Source organism: Carettochelys insculpta, chromosome 33, assembly GCF_033958435.1.
Source record: "Carettochelys insculpta isolate YL-2023 chromosome 33, ASM3395843v1, whole genome shotgun sequence".
NCBI lineage: Eukaryota > Metazoa > Chordata > Testudines > Carettochelyidae > Carettochelys > Carettochelys insculpta.
In genome coordinates, this window is record NC_134169.1 from 2,522,821 (window position 1) to 2,538,714 (window position 15,894).

A 15,894-nucleotide genomic window follows, 5' to 3' on the forward strand; every position below is an offset into this window, starting at 1 on the left:
AAAACCTGGTAGATAAGGTCTTGGAGGTACTTTTGCTGGGCCCCACTTCTGCATTTCTCTTGCTAGAGTGGGGAAGAAGCCATGAGAGAAGTTTCTAACCCCTGGCTGTGGGGTTGGTGTTAGCGTGGCTCACTCATGTCTCACTTTGGGGGCTTTGGGCCAAGGCCTGGGGCTCTGCAGCTGGGAACTGTCAGTGACTTTTCTGAGATGTTTTGGCCCTTTCTGCAGCCCCCACTGTGGGAGGGCTTTGCCTGGTCCTGGGCTGGGTTCTTTTCTGGGGCTTCCAGCAGCTCTGCCCCTGCCATTTGAATGTTTCTTGGTCAGAGACACAGGCTTCTTCCTGTGCCTGCGGTGGGCCCTGATGCTGCTGGACGAGCATGATGAAGCCAAAGTGCTGTGAGCTAAATCTGAACCAAGTGGTCTTTGTGTGTTAGATTCCTGAGCCCCCTGGCTTTGGGCCTGGTTCTCCTGCCCAGCACAGGCCACTGTGAGCAGGGCCCTGCATATCTGTGATATACAGTACCCTCGTGTGTTCAATGGGAACAGAACCCTGAGCTTTGCAGGCTGGGAACTGATCTCAGCTGAAGGATAGGTTTGCTCAGTGCTGGTACATTGGCAGAGGAAAATGATAAGTGTTTAAATCTATTTCAAACATCCAGGGAAAACCCCAAATGGACTGGAGATGAAGATCTATTTCCCTTAAGACAACCATCTGTGAAGGAGCACCTGGGACTTCTTCAGCTGCAGTCAAATGCTCCACCACGGAGCTGTACTCTATACCAGTGGAAAATGGTGAAAGTTTGGTTATGCTGTAGAGGCAAGTGTGATGGAGTGGGAGGAGTGTATGTGTGAGACTCAGGCTGGATGTGTGTGAGACAAGCAGAGCAACTCCCAACAGCTAAGGATGACCCTGGGGCTATAACCTAGGCTGGCAGGTAACACCTCTGCCCTAAACAAAGAGGACGGAAGAGCTGATCTGGCTTTGAGTCGGAGGGGGCAGTTAGAAGCTGGAGGGGAGAGGGAGCTTGAAGCCAGCCAGCCGGGCAAGGGGGAAGCTGCACCTCAGAGAGGAACCCCTCAGGCTTCTTTCCCTAGGATGAGATGGAATGACTTTCTCTGATTGCTGCACTGACTCTTCTGTGAGAAACTGGACCTCTGTCACCTAACAAACTTCCTACTCTACCTGCTGAGTGAGAGTCACTCCTGCCTACGGCCAGGGTGCAGTGCATGGGGACCCCTGAACCCCACCACAGCAACTCTACCTTTCTCAGAAGGAATGCACGTATGCCAGTATCAATAGCCAAGGTAAGCAGGGTGCCAACCTCCAAAGAGTCACAGGTGCCCAGAAATTGTTTATCTGCAGGTCCCATGGCGTAATGGCAGTGTTCAGAGCTCTGCAATCTGATTTCAAATCTGTGGGGTTTGCTCTAAATCTCTGTCTCTCCAAGGCCTTTCTTCTCCACAGGTACACCTGAGTTGGGGCTTTTTACCCCTAGTGGATGAGTGAGGCCCTCTGGAGCTCCATCAACAGTATTTTACCTTAAGGGGAACCTCCCAGAAAATGGCCTACGTTCGCTACTGCTTCAAATCCCTCCCTGTGGACCAAGCACAAATCTGGTGCTGCACTTAGTTGGCTGGAAAAATATGCAAGGGGTTGTGGACTTTGTTGTCACTCCACCATTTCCTGTTTGTCAGACCTCCTTCCCTTTTTCAGCCACCCACTTGCCTGGCCAGTCTTTCCTCTTCCAGCAGCTTAAAGCTGGAAACCAAGGAAAGCGAGTCCTTAAAGGCTTCTCGGCCCACCACCTCAAAGGGTGTCTCAAGTGTGGAGAGGCAATCTCACATCTCAAGGAAGATGGGCGAGCTCAGCAGCTTCTGAGCCAGCTGCTTCTTATCTCCTCAAAGAGAAGAAATCAACAGCATACAGGCACCTAAGTGCAGCAAAGGGGACAACTACTGTTGGTGGATGTTTTTTGTTTCACCAATTACAAAAGTGTTCCCATGTCTCATTGAAAGGTACCGCAGGCTGTTTGATTGCTGGCACTCAGAGGGGCAGGGAATGCCCGGCTCCAGGCCAGCCATAGAAGCAGGAAAACATGCCAGGACACAAATGACATACTGTGTTTTTTGCTGATTTCAGCTTGGAAAGTTCTGTGATTACCAGTGCACCACAGAATCTCGGCTGTGTTCCTCTGACCCTCCCCTGCAATGCCATCCACCAGTGTGGCATTTGCCGTGACACCTGGATGGGCCAACCTGGAGAAAGTGGTGGTGAGAGGGCCCAAGAGCTGCCTTTCACTCCCTCATCAGGTTGAGTACTGGACTTTTGGGAACACTCAGCAAGATCTGTGAAGTTGCCTGGATCATACTAGGCACAATGGGGTCTTTTTTTTTTCCCTCCCCTTGCTGAGGAAGAGCAAGAGAAGAAAGGAGGAGCATGCTTGCGCCTTGGTGTCCCACTAATGCTGACAATATCCTTTCCAGGAGCATTTGCCAGCAGCAAGGCCCCAAGCAGTCACTAATTGCTCTCTGGCCAAAGTTCAGAAGAGCTCTACTGAAGCTTGGGATTGAACCAAGGACCTTTAGATCTTCAGTCTAACATTCTCCCAACTGAGCTACTTCAGCAGCTGTTTAATGAGGTTTTCAGGCCATCACCTCAATATTGGAGATGTTTTTCTCAGCTATTGCTGTGATCGCAAGTGTCCTTGGGAGGCAGGAGCAATGTTGGCAGCTTCCTTCAGCTTGAGTTCCTCTTTTGCCCCATTTCTGCCTTACTTCCTGGGTTCACCCAGTGACTGCAGGGGACTGCAGGATACTGATGGCAAGGAAGGAGATGGGATTTGACTCTTTTGCCACAAGAGTCTCTTTCCACACCCTAGCCACTTGGCCCCAGGATCATTGTGTAACTGGATGGTGCCCAAGCTTTTGGTGAGGGGCAAGAAGTAGGCAGGACCACTCATTTGTAAAGACCAAGAGTTACAAAGACAAAGCAACCCCAGGAAGAGACTTTGAAGAAGTGATCCCGACGGATGAAGCATCTAGAGGTCCTCGGGTGCTCTTGGCCATACTCCTTGTTGAAGGAAAAGGTCCAGGACCATTGGAGATAAATGTGTGGTTTTGCAGAGAGCTATGTTTTCTTCAACCATGGGATTCTGTTCTGGGCACACACATTGCTAGGCTGAGATGGGGTAACTTAAAAAAGAGAAGATTCTGTGTTTCTATGACCCTCTTGTGTAACTATATAAGGGGAGTTGGGAGAGGGTTAAAAGACTATTTAAGAACAAGCCACAGACCTGGTCTTGAGATCCAACAGCACCTCAGCTCAAGAGAGTTTCTCTTGAAAAGAGAACTGGCTCCACAACCCTCAAGTTTTTATACCATTTTAACCCTTTGTTCAAAAAAGGTCTGTAATTATCAGGGTGATTAACCCACCACCCCTCCCTATTGTTCTCCTTTTCTGAAGGGAAGGGGAGTGGGGCGTGGGGGTAGGTAAGATGCCTGCACAACTGGGTTTTTTTCTTTGGTCTATTTTTTTCTTTTTGGCTTAAAGTCCATTTATTTCCTGTTTCATTGGAAATTAGAGCCCTGAATGACCTTCTTATAGGATTATAAAGTAAATCACTACACTTAACAGTCCTTATAATGTTGTGTCCATAACTGAGATGCTTTTGGGGTTTTAGCCTGTTAGTTTAAAATACATTCTGTTTTCTGTGTTTCAGTGGGAACCAGAGCCTTGTAGGACTTTCTTAGAGTATTAAACAGTGAATCATCATGCATAATAATGTTAATGTGACCTTGTCCGAAATGAGGGCCCTTTGCAAATATCAAAGCTTTTTTTTTAAAAAAAAAAAAGATGCTTCTTTCATATTTTGAAATAAATCTATTGCAAGCAGAGGGTGCACTCGACAAATACCTCTACGTTTGTAATATCTGTTAATTTTAACAGCAATTGCTTGTTCTGAAGTAAGGTAGAAAAATTGGGAATCCTTGAAACATTTCAGTTTGGGTTAAATTTGGGCCTTTTTTCCCTCGAATGTTCCTGAGTTACTAAAAAGGGTGACTCATAGGCTGTTTCTACACAGGCCACTTCCTTCAGAAGTGCCATGCTAATACACGGAGCAAAAGAGGCTAATGAGGTATGGATGCAAATTCCCTGTGCCTCATTAGCATTACATCACATGATTTGGAGTCCAGAAGACCATTCTTCCGGACTCCAAAATGCCATGTACAAGCGTGGCCCAGGGGGCCCTTCCAGAGGCCCCTTCTTCTCAAAAATTTTCAGGGGCCCAGCTTCTACATGATGTTCAGGAGTCTTGGAGAGCATCTTCTGGACTCCAAATCATGTGACCTTATGCTAATGAGGTGTAGGAAATTTGTAGGAAACCCTTGCTGGGTTCTGGGCAGTCTCAGACCAACCCTGGACCAGCCTGGCAGCCCTGTTTACCCTGATTCATGTTAGACAGTGACAGGGTCAAGTTTCCACCTTTGGCTCTTTGTGAGCCCCTTGAGGTTATTGCCACTCACACCACAGTTCCCATCCCCTGTGTGAGCGGTCTGGGGCAGGACTGAGCATCTTTCCCTTTCTCCTACTCGGGTACCACAAGTACCACAGACAGGTGTGTGGCTCCCTCCCTCTCGCATGGCATCGTTCTGGCCACAGGCTGAGACTAAACAGCAATCCCAGGGCACAACCGCTAGGTGGGGAAGTGACAAAGGGCTTTGAGATTCCTCCCATGCTGCCCACACCCACTCTGCAGCCACCTCAGCTGTCCACCTGTCAGTGTTTGTTACTTCTTCCTCCAGAATCATGGCAGCCACCTCCTGCAGCTCTCTGAACGCTCCAGCACAGCCGAGAGGTGCTGCAAAGCAGGTGAGAGGCAGCCAGAAAGATTTGTCCAGGCACCACTGGGTGCTGCTTTCCTAATCTCCACTTACCTGGGAGGTCCATGGCCAGGGCAGCCACAGAGCCTCTCTGGGACTTTTCTCCTAACTTGTTTGCGTTTTGTCAGTGACAAACAAAGGGATGTGACAGGAGAGTAACTCTCCCTCTCCTGTCCTGCTGCACCTGCAGACAGCCCCAGAGAACCACAGGGCTGGGAGGATCAGCCTCTGTTCTTGCATCCAGAGGAGCCACCTTCCCAACACCTCTTACACCTGCCTTTGACTGAACTCTTGTCTGTGACTGGATTCTTCCCAATGCTCCTCTCCCATCCACCTTTGCCTTCTCTGCCAATGATTGCGATTGCCAAGGGAAGGCTCTGTGGTTCCCCACACACATGAAGGAAAACATTGCTCATGATGTGCAACAAGGCACCACTGGGAGTTGAACCCAGGATCTCTTGTTTACAAAGCAGGTGCGTTACCCAGTTAAGCCTGGGTGCCCCCCCTTGTTTCACTGGTGGGTCCTGACATGCAGGTACCTGTATTAGTCTGTGTCATCAGCCAAAGAGCAGTCCTGGAGCACTTTAAAGACAACCAACCTAATTTATCAAGTGATGAGCTTTTGTGGGGCCGACCCACTCTGCTGGACTGCCCACAACAACCCCTTCCCGTTCCCCAGCACAGACATTGTGCCTGAGGGAAGCTGGATTTGCCGCTGAGAGGACATTGAGGATGAGAGGAACGAAAAACCCCCTTTCACTTCCTGTCCCCTCTGCCGTGTGCAGATCAGACTCCACCAATCTACCCTCCTCCCACCTCACTTGCCCCAGTGCTGTGCATTCTGTCTGGACTGTCCGTGTGCCTGGATCATAAGAAATAACATAAGCTGTTTGTGACCCTGACCTACCCCCACATTTCACTCTTGCTTGTGCCACTGATCTTCCGGCCCCTTTGGACAAACCTTTGTTCCCCAGGTTCCCTTTACTGTCCCAGCCCTCAGGGGTTTTACAAATGGGGTTTTATTAAACTTTCTCTCCCCAGGTGAACACCACAGCTTCCCCCTACTGACCTGGCTTCTCCCACTCACAGAGCTGCCCTCACTCAGGGAGGCTGGTTTCACGTGAGTGGGGAACAGCTCTCCCATCCACTTGGGCTTTAGCCACACTTGGCCACAACTTTGAAATGCCCATGCAAATGGCCATTTTGAAGATTACTGATGAAGTGCTGAGTTGAATATTCAGCACTTCATTAGCATTAGGACGCTTCCAGCTGCGGTACTTTGACAGCGCTGCTTTCCAAAGCACGTGGCTCAGCACGGCTACACGGGGGTCCTTTTGGAAAGGACCCAACTCCTTTCTAAATCCCCTTATTCCTCTCAGCGGAGGAGCCCTTTTAGTGCCTTACCCACAGCAGCTGTGTGGAATAGCAGAAGCACAAGCTGGAGTTGGAGGAGAGGCAGCCAAGGGGGCTGAGCGGGGGTAAGTGGGGATGGGCCCCAAGCTGCTGCCCCAGTGTAAAGAGGGGGAAGGATCCTGATGCCATGTCACAGCCTGGGAGAGGGTTTGTGATCTGCCCCACACTGGCCCCCCAGACAGATTCTGCTCTGTGACTCCCCCACTGGGTCCCAAGGCCATAGCGGCATTTGGCAACATGGATGCGATGGAGGTGAGGGGCTGTGACCTGTCCAAACAGGTCCTGCTGCTGAAATATGACCTCACCCCTAAGGCACATTGGTCCTTTCAAAAACACAGCTCCAGTGGCGCAATGGGTTAGCGCACAGTACTTATAGAGCAGTACTGCCCTAGACATGCTGAGGTTGTGAGTTCAAACCTCACCTGGAGCATTGCTTTTTCACCTGGTTGGCTCTGAATCATCAAATACTTTGACTGGAAGGGACCTCGAGAGGCCAGCGAGTCCAGGCCGCTGCGCTCATGGCAGGACCAAATACTGTCTAGACCATCCCTAATAGACGCTTCTGTAACCTGTTCTTAAATATCTCCAGAGATAGAGATTCCACAACCTCCCTTGGTAATTTATTACACTGTTTGACCACCCTGACAGTTGGGAACTTTTTCCTAATGTCCAACCTAGACCTTCCTTTCTGCAGTTTAAGTCCATTGTCTCTTGTTCTATCCTCAGAGGCCAAAAAGAACAAGTTTTCTCCCTCCTCCTTGTGACACACCTTCCGATATCTGAAAACCGCTTTCAAATTCCCCCTCAATCTTCTCTTTTCCAAACTAAACAAGCCCAGTTCTTTCAGCCTGTCTTCATAGGTCACATTCTAAGAACATAAGAACGGCCATACTGGGTCAGACCAAAGGTCCATCCAGCCCAGTATCCTGCCTGCCAACAGTGGCCAGGGCCAGGTGCCCCAAAGGAGGTGAACTGAAGACAATGATCAAGCGATTTGTCTCCTGCCATCTGTCTCCAGCCTTTGACTAAAGGCTAGGGGCACCAAACTTTACGATTGGCTAACAGCCATTTATGGACCTAACCTCCAAAAATGTATCAAGCTGTTTTTTAAATTCTGTTAGAGTGCTGGCCTTCACAGCCTCCTCCAGCAAGGAGTTCCACAGGTTAACTGTGCACTCTGTGAAGAAAAATTTTCTTTTATTAGTTTTGAACCTACTACCCATTAATTACATTTGGTGTCCTCTAGTTCTTATATTATGGGAACAAGAAAATAACTTTTCAATATTCACCTTCTCCACACCATTCATGATTTTCTCTAGACCTTTAATCATTCTTGTGTCTCTTTTCTGGACCCTCTCTGATTTCTCCACATCTTTCTTGAAGTGAAGTGCCCAGAACCGGACACAATACTCCAGCTGAGGCTGATTCAGCGCACAGTACAGCAGAAGAATGACTTCTTGTGTCTTGTTCACAACAGACCTGTGAATGCATCCCACAATCATGTTTGGTTTTTTTGGAACAGCATCACACTGTTGGCTCATATTTAGATTTTGGTCCACTATTTCCCCTAGATCCCTTTCTGCTGTTGTCATTCCAAAACAGTCTCCCCCCATTTTGGGCTGGTACATTTGCAGAGGAAAATGTTAAATGTTTAAATCCAGTTCAAACATCTAGTGTAACCCCCCACATACTGGAGAGGGAGATGAAAAGATATTTCTTTTCAGGAAACCCTGTGAAAAGGAGCTTTTGGGACCTCTTCAGCTGCAGCCAAGTGCTCCACCACTTTGCTGTTTACCAGTGGAAAATTGTGAGACATTTGTGGAAGCAACTTGACCTTTCTCTGAAGGAATGTGCACATGACAGTCTGGCTAGCCAAGGAGTACATGGTACCGGCCTCCCAAGACTGTCCAGAAAAGGCTTAAGTTGCAGGTTGCCTGGTGTAATGGGCAACACTCAGCAATCTTAACTGTGTAATCTGAGTTGAAATTTCAGTGGGACCTCCTGGTACAGTGAGTGTTGGCTGTAAATCTCTGTCTGTTCAAGGACTGGGCCTTTTTTATCCACAGGGACACCTGAGTGTGGGACTTTGCCTCACGCTGAATGAATGAGGCCATCTGGAACTTCACAAAGAGTATCTCACCTTCAGAGGAACCGTCTGGAAATTGGCCCATGTCCCCCACTGGTTCAAAGCCCTCCCCACGGACCCAACCAAAGGGGAATTTTTTGCTGTGTTTAGCTCAGCTGCTCTGAGGGAGGCTGTGGCTGAAACCCTCCTGCAATCTCCTGCCACTCAGCCAGCCACTGTTTTCCTGAGAGAGGGGCCCCTCCTAATCTCCACTATCTCCCCTCCACCAGCAGCCACCACAAACCTGGCACTGCACTTAGTTAGCTGGAGTAAATGCAAGTCGTTGTCATGCCACCATTTCCCACTGGTGTGGTCTGTCCCCTGGCTCAGCCACCCACCAGCCTGGCCCACTTTCCTCCTCTGCCAGCACTGGAAAGCTGAAAACCAGCAAAGCAGACCCCACAAACCAACATGCTCTTTCTTGTTCCTTCCACTGTACCAACTGATCTGTTAACAGAAGGGAAGGAAGAAACTCTGGCATTGAACGCAGACCACCTGCTCGGAAGACAACCAGGCTAACACTTACACCACACCCTCTTTGCCCTCCTTGTAACACCCAGAAATAGGGATCACTGAGAACCTGTCTTCATCCCCGGTGCAGCCACAGCACCTCTGGTGCAGTTCAGTCGTCTTCTCCGCTGGATATTAACTTTCTCTGAGAGGCGCGGGGGCTGGCTCCAAGCATAGTGCTCTGGTTTGGCTGCCACTTGCTGCATGGACAGTCTCAGGTGGGACTTTGACAGGGACTCTGCACCAGTCACACCTAACGTAGGTGTCATACGGCCAGCTGCGTTCTGCTCTGTAGGGGCTATTTTGGGATTGGCAACAAACAAGGAAGAGGAAAGGCCCGGAAAGGCTGAGCGGTTGTAACTGAGAGAAAGGCTGCAGGTGGATCTCAAAATAACTTACACATTTTGCATATTTGGAGATACGTTATTTTGAACTTGGGGGATTGGAGGATTTGGAGGATTCCATTGGCCCTCTTGTGATGAGGGGAAGTGGAACTGGAATACCACATTGAACATCTCTGTATCTCGGTCTGATGAGCTAGCTGCTGCAGCCTACTGTTGGGAGTAAGGGACCTTGGATGTTTGGCAGGTACTTCGAAGCACCTGCTGCTACACTGCCTGTCAGTGCCTCAAGGTCAGCAGCTTTGAAGTTCCCAAGGTGGCCATTATGCTTATGAAGTGCTACATATGCATCACAGCACCTCATTTGTCTCCTCCGACATGCCTGCTTAGCACACCCCATTGGATGGAGGGGGCTTGTATGGAAGCACCCAGAGAGGAGTTACTGACACTGAACGCAAACCCAGCAATACCTGTTGGATAACGTGGTATCCGTCACTAGGTTCTCCCCTACTTCTTTGTAATCACTGCTGAGGCTCCAGGCAGATGGGAGAAAGCTGCCCTTCATGCACAAATCATCTGCCTCCCTAAGCTGCGGTAGCTCTGTGGGTGGGAGAAGCCAGGTCAGTGGGGGGGCAGCTGTAGGGTGCCCCTGGAGAGAGAAAGTAACAGAGAGAAAGCCGTGCTAGTCTGTATACTATCCAAACAAAAAAGCAGTGAAGTAGAACTTTGAAGACTAACAAAATAATTTATCAGATGAGCTTTCGTGGGACAGACCCACTTCTTCAGACCAGAGCCAGACCAGAACAGACTCAATGTATAAGGCACAGAGAACCAAAAACAACAATCAGAGTTGACAACTTCAGACTCTCTCAGACAAAGAAGAATGTTCAGTCTGCTTTGGAAAACGAGACTGCTGAACTCTCTTTCGTATTCAAATTCAACACATTAACATGCGGTTTGAATCAGGATGCAAATTTTCTGAGATACTGTGGGGCGCTTTTGCATACTTGGCTTCATCTAATACTTGACTCCCAACCCCCAACTCCACCCCTCTGCTCTCTGATTTGCTGACCTTGATAATAATTTTTTTCTGATTTGTCAACCATGATGACTATTTTTGGTTTGCCTTGCCTTAAATATTGAGTGTGTTCTGCTATGGCTCTGGTCTGAAGAAGTGGGTCTGTCCCACGAAAGCTCACCTAATAAATTTTTTTTTTTGTCTTTAAAGTGCGACTTTACTGTGTTTTTGTTCCAGAGAGAGAAAGTTTAATTAAACTCCATTTGTAAAACCACTCTGGACATGGGGAGGAAAAGGAGCTGGGGAAGCCAGGTTTGTCCTGCAGGGGCCTGAAGATCAATGACTCAAAAGAGAGTGTCTGTCACTTGCGTACAGAGGAACGGCAAAGCCCAGGGCAGGAAGAGGAAAGTGCTTGTGCTGCCAGCGGGAGAGAGCTCACTCCATCAGTCTCCTCAGGCTGAAGGCAGGTGGTAACAGGAGCCTCTTGGGTACCCACAGCTTTGAGTCTCTTCCTTTCCCACAGTGGCCCATTTTCACCAGGTAACACCTTTGTACTGCAGACAAAGGGGGAGGTGGAGCCCAAGGAGTTTAGATTGAAACTGGGAGTTGGGAAGCAGTTAGTCTGGGCTGGGAGGAAGAAAGACAAAGGAGTGGGCAAGGCCTCAGCTCTGGGGGCCCTCAGGGCCTCCTCTCCCCAACATGGATTGGACTGGCTGTCTCCGCCTGCTGTACTGACTCTTCTGTAAGATGCTGTGTCCTGTCAGCTAATAAACCTGCTCTTCTCATGCTGAGTAAGAGTCACTCCTGCCTGCAGATGGGGTGCAGAGCTTGGGGAAGACTGAACCCCATCACAGATGCAAACAAGGAAGTGATATGAATATGCAACAACTCATTTGCATAAAGGCAACCACATGCATTTCTAGAAGTACCCCTTATGCACCATTGCTCCTCTCTGGTTTTCAAAGCCCCCATTTTTATTTACCTTGAGACTGACAGTAGGGTCAGAGAGCTTCCCCCCAGGTGGGATTTGAACCCACAATCCTTGGCTTAGAAAGCCAAGGCCTTAACCATTAGGCCACTGAAGTAAGAAAAAACAATGAGGGATAAAATTCTCTCTCAAACATGTACATTTCTTACTTTGGAAGACAAGAAGTTGCTCTTTCTTTGTGTTTGTTCTTTCTTTGTTGTGAATCTGAGAAACACCCAGGGACTAATTCTGCAGTAGCAACAAAGGAGTGACCCACACCCAGCTAGATGTTTAGTTACCATCCCTGGCCATTCACCAGGAAGGGACATGTAGGAGACAGGTTCACAATTGCCATGAAAGGCAGCTGCTCAATAGGCTGTTCGCCCTGAGGTGCCTGGCTCTGAGACACACCGAGGATCTTTCTGGCACCCAGTGGAGCATGTAAAGTAAGGGACATTGACATGATCATTTCTCCTCTCCTCCTGTACCTATACTGAAGGCAGCAACAATGTTGGAAAGACAAAGAAATCTTTGACTTGGCCTAATTGGAAAAGCATCCCAGGAAGCACAAACTGCTCGAAGTTATGGGGAAGGGAAACCTTCCAATCTGGCTCAGCATGAGCACATTTAGGAATTAGACTGGAATTTCTCTTGTAACAGTTCTGGACTCCTGCACCAATTCCACCTCGAAACACATACAACTGATCTTTTTGTGGGGAATAAATCTCAGCTACTGAAGTTTTGATTGACATTTGGGGAGTGTGAGCAAGGAAATGTGCAGGGAACTGGGCTTGTTGACCTCGTGAGGTCCCTTCCACTTCTAGTACTCTATGAAAGAGACTGGAGGATAGTCAGCCCTTTGATTTACTGAGGGACTCATGAAGGAGCTCAGTCTGATAAGAGGGTCTACAGCTGTGAAATGTAAGCCTTTTGTCAGAATGAGTCGGGAGCAACCAGGGTCTGTTTCAACATCGAGGGGTCCCTTTTCATCCATTTCATATAGAACCGGCTGCAGCCCCCACCCAGAAGCCTGGGAAATTTGCAGAGCCCTGGGTGCCTCGCAGGGGCAATGCTTCCCCACTCACAAGCACAGAGTCTGAGTGTAGAAAATGAGCTTTTAATGAAAGAAGCAGAAAAGTCATATGGCATAAGCTTGGGAAAATACCACACCCAGAGTTCACAACCAAGCCTCAAGTAAGTATCCCAGCTCAAGCAGATGGAGCAGTGCCCTTTGCCTCTCAGGCTCAGCAGTCCTATACTGGAAAGAGCCAATCCACACACCCAAGCTTTCTCCGTACCCACTTCAAATGCCCCACTTCCAAGTCTTCCCAGTCCCTGCACTCCCTGACACATCACTTTCGACTTGTCTACACTCGCCCCTTCATAAAACTGAACAGGAAGAGGGGACATTTGAAGAATAGGTGGTCCTTTCGACAGGCCCCCCCCACACACAGATGGTACAAGATTCGAAAGTGGCACTTTTCAATCGCCCTGTGCTCCATTATGCTTACGAGGCACTGCACGTTGATGGCAGCACCTCATCGTCATCTTCCGACCTCACTCATCACCATGCCCCTTCCGAAAGGAACAGGCTAGTGTGGACATGGCCCTTGCTGCATTCCCTCTCTGAACTGGAGGTAATGCAACCTTTGTGCTGGACCGGCGTTCCGCTTCCCCTGCCAGCTGCCCACCCGCCGCTCACACCTGCTGGCTGCTTCTCACACCAGATGTCCCTCTCCTGTCTTGTGGGTTTTGCAATAGGCAGAACCCTGTGTTTGAAGCACTCCAGGGCCTCAGCTACCAGCTCATAGGGGATTTCAGTTCACACTGGTATTCAGCTCTGCATCGAGGTGCAGCATCTCGATATTCACCAGGATGAATTCTAGCAGAATAGTTATTGACCCATTTTTAGGTCCACCTTCTAACAGCGGGGGGAAGAAATAGTCAAACCAGTTTTACCGCTGTATAGCCCAAAGGCTTCCAGCAAGCTGAATCAACCACTAGTCCTACCCTTTTTCACTTCATAAGGCTTCCATGAAGGGATCCCTCTGTAATCCATATCTTACACAGCAGTCATGAGTGCCCTGTAGCCCACAACAACTTCAAGCACTGGTGAGATTCCACAATTCTCACATTGGGGAAAGTCATAAAATGTGACTTTCCAACAGCAAGCTATTTACAAGAGATGAAAACGCTTTGCTTCACTTGCTCCCATCAGGCTTTGTTTTCAAGGCATTACATGGGCTCACCTTTACATTTGAGGACACATTCCCCAAATCCTTCAGCAGTACAAAGCTCCTGTTGGCACATTCTTTACAGGAAGAAGAAAATTTCTGAGAAGCAGGAGATTAGCTGGTGTCTCCCTGCAGAGAGTTCATGAGCAGGGCGGGGGACCGTACATGCACTTCACCGAGCTGTGCCTCTACACATTGACAGCCATGTGACAAAAATGCAAAAAGGGGCTACTTGCTAGTGAAGAGGAGACAGTAAGGTGTGTTCTGGGGCACTCAGAAATCCCAAAGTCAGACTGTCAGGGTTTAAAGGAGAAACAACCCTCCAGACCACACTCTGGCAAGCAAGTAATGAAGCCTCGGTCTCTGATGAGACAGCTCCCTGCAGCCCTTTTGACAGTCCCAGAGCAGCTGACTGGCTGGCTGGCCCTACTTTAGCCAGCACAGGAATCAAAAGCTGTGGAAACAACCAGTGAGAACTCACAAATGTTACAGCTTCTTACCAAGGCCATTGATGACCTCTGTCCCTACACAACTTGCAGGGGAAAGAAGAACCAGGCAGAAGTTCTCTGACTGTGCTGGAGTTCACAAAAGCAATGAATGATGGTTTCCCTCCCCTGGGACTCGGCAGGTACAGTTACAGTCCTCCCTATCTGGCACCCGATTCTCAGTCTGATAATCTCTTGGTTGATCTGGAGCTGCTGGACTTGTGGAGGGTATTTCATCTCCTCCAGCAGTTACTTTCTTTCCCATTCTCAGAGTCTGGGCTGGGCTGAATGGGTGGGGAACCAGCCAGAGGGGAATTTTAACCCAAACTTGGCTCTTCTGAGCATCTCTAGCACAATGGTTCTCAACTTGTTCACTACTGTAGGCTGCATCTGAAACAACAGCGTGTAATGTGGGCTGTGTCCAATACTACCTGTGTGTTTGTGAGGATGTCACAAGTGGGTGCTGACTGAGCTGCAAACAGGTCACAGACTGTGAACCACTGCTGTGGTGTGGAGCTACTGGAGCTGATGTGGAGCCAGCCAGAGGAGGCAAGTGTCCTTTTGCACACAAAGAGGGCAGAGCAGGGACAAGGGAACTCAGCTTTTCAATCTTCTAAGCTGAGTGTGACGCTCCTCAGGGACACCCAGGATTGTGAGGGACCTGCTCCCACCAGCCTGTGGTACCGTACAAGCAAGGCGCTAACAAACTTCCACACACTTTATTTCCACAAGTGAGACCTCTTGACAAAGCTGCTGCACTATTTTGTAGCTCTCTGTAAGGCCCCTGCTAATCTTCTAACTTCTTCTTCATGTTTTCTGTGTTTCCAGACTGCCAGCAGCCTGGATTCACAGTTCTGGTAATTACAAGCAGTCTTCCACCTAAAGCACCACATTCCCTCCCCTCTTGAGAAGCCCTCTTCATTTTAAAATAAAACTGATTCTAACTACAGCAACAAATATGGAATAAGCCACTATACTGTTGGCAGAAATCCTACATCGAAAACACCGGAAATACTACACACCATGGTCTCTAGTCTAGACAGGCGGTCGTTTGGATCTGGCAGACCTTCTCTCAAATCCAGTTCCTGGTGCAATATCTTCTTGTGTTGGCAACTACGGTGAAGTCATCCAATGGCGTTGGGTGTTGGCATCATCTCCTTTTGGTGCACAGGCAGGTTTCCAAAGGACTCCGCAGACTTTGAAATCCCCCTATTCCTATCAGCAGAGCAGCTGGCCATTAGCATGGCTATTTTGAAGTTTTGGCCAAATGTGGCCACAGCCCATTTGTCCTTATTGATCCTCATCACATTTCTTTTGACCCCACCCTGCAATTTATCCAAGTCACTCAGGAGCCTATCCCTACCCTCCAGCAGATCTACCTCTTCCCCTAGTTTAGGGTCAACTGCAAATTTGCTAAGGGTGTAGTATTCCCCCTCATCCAGCTTTTCAATAAAGATGTTAAACCTTGCAAGACAGAGAACTGATCATGAGGACATTATACTTGAAACCCATCTCCAAACAGAGATGTCAGTTCCAACACTTGGGGTCTGGCCATCAATGCAGCTTTCTACCCATCTTCCAGTTCATAAAGAGATGGCAGTGGTGGCATTTGAACCCACGTCTCCACTGAGACTGGACCCTAAATCCAGCGCCTTAGACCACTCGGCCACACTACCTACAAAAGGCACCTCCCGCGAGCATCAACTTCTCTTGACATTTCCTGAGTTTCAGAACAGTTTACACCAAGAGTACATAGGAAGTTTTAAAAAGCCTCATATGTCATACCTAGTGAAAATGTCAGCATGTTTTCAATAAAAGGGGGCTGTGACACAGTATTCCAAAAAGATGGCTTTTAGCACACCCTAACCTTCCCCTGCCGTCTCTCTCGGCTGCTTTTTATCCCAGATCACACTGACACAC

General features: G+C 48.8%; 4 non-coding genes across 4 annotated transcripts; 1 reads left to right on the forward strand and 3 right to left on the reverse strand.

Annotated features, from left to right (window-relative positions):
* Positions 1 to 2,552: 2,552 nt before the first annotated feature.
* On the reverse strand, positions 2,553 to 2,625 carry TRNAF-GAA (transfer RNA phenylalanine (anticodon GAA)). Its single transcript has one exon. It is a non-coding gene; the product is annotated as a tRNA-Phe (tRNA).
* A 4,006-nt stretch (positions 2,626 to 6,631) lies between these two features.
* TRNAI-UAU (transfer RNA isoleucine (anticodon UAU)) lies at positions 6,632 to 6,724 on the forward strand. Its single transcript is given in 2 exon segments — positions 6,632 to 6,669; positions 6,689 to 6,724. It is a non-coding gene; the product is annotated as a tRNA-Ile (tRNA).
* A 4,576-nt stretch (positions 6,725 to 11,300) lies between these two features.
* On the reverse strand, positions 11,301 to 11,373 carry TRNAR-UCU (transfer RNA arginine (anticodon UCU)). The gene has a single exon. It is a non-coding gene; the product is annotated as a tRNA-Arg (tRNA).
* A 4,195-nt stretch (positions 11,374 to 15,568) lies between these two features.
* On the reverse strand, positions 15,569 to 15,650 carry TRNAL-UAG (transfer RNA leucine (anticodon UAG)). Its single transcript has one exon. It is a non-coding gene; the product is annotated as a tRNA-Leu (tRNA).
* Positions 15,651 to 15,894: the final 244 nt, after the last annotated feature.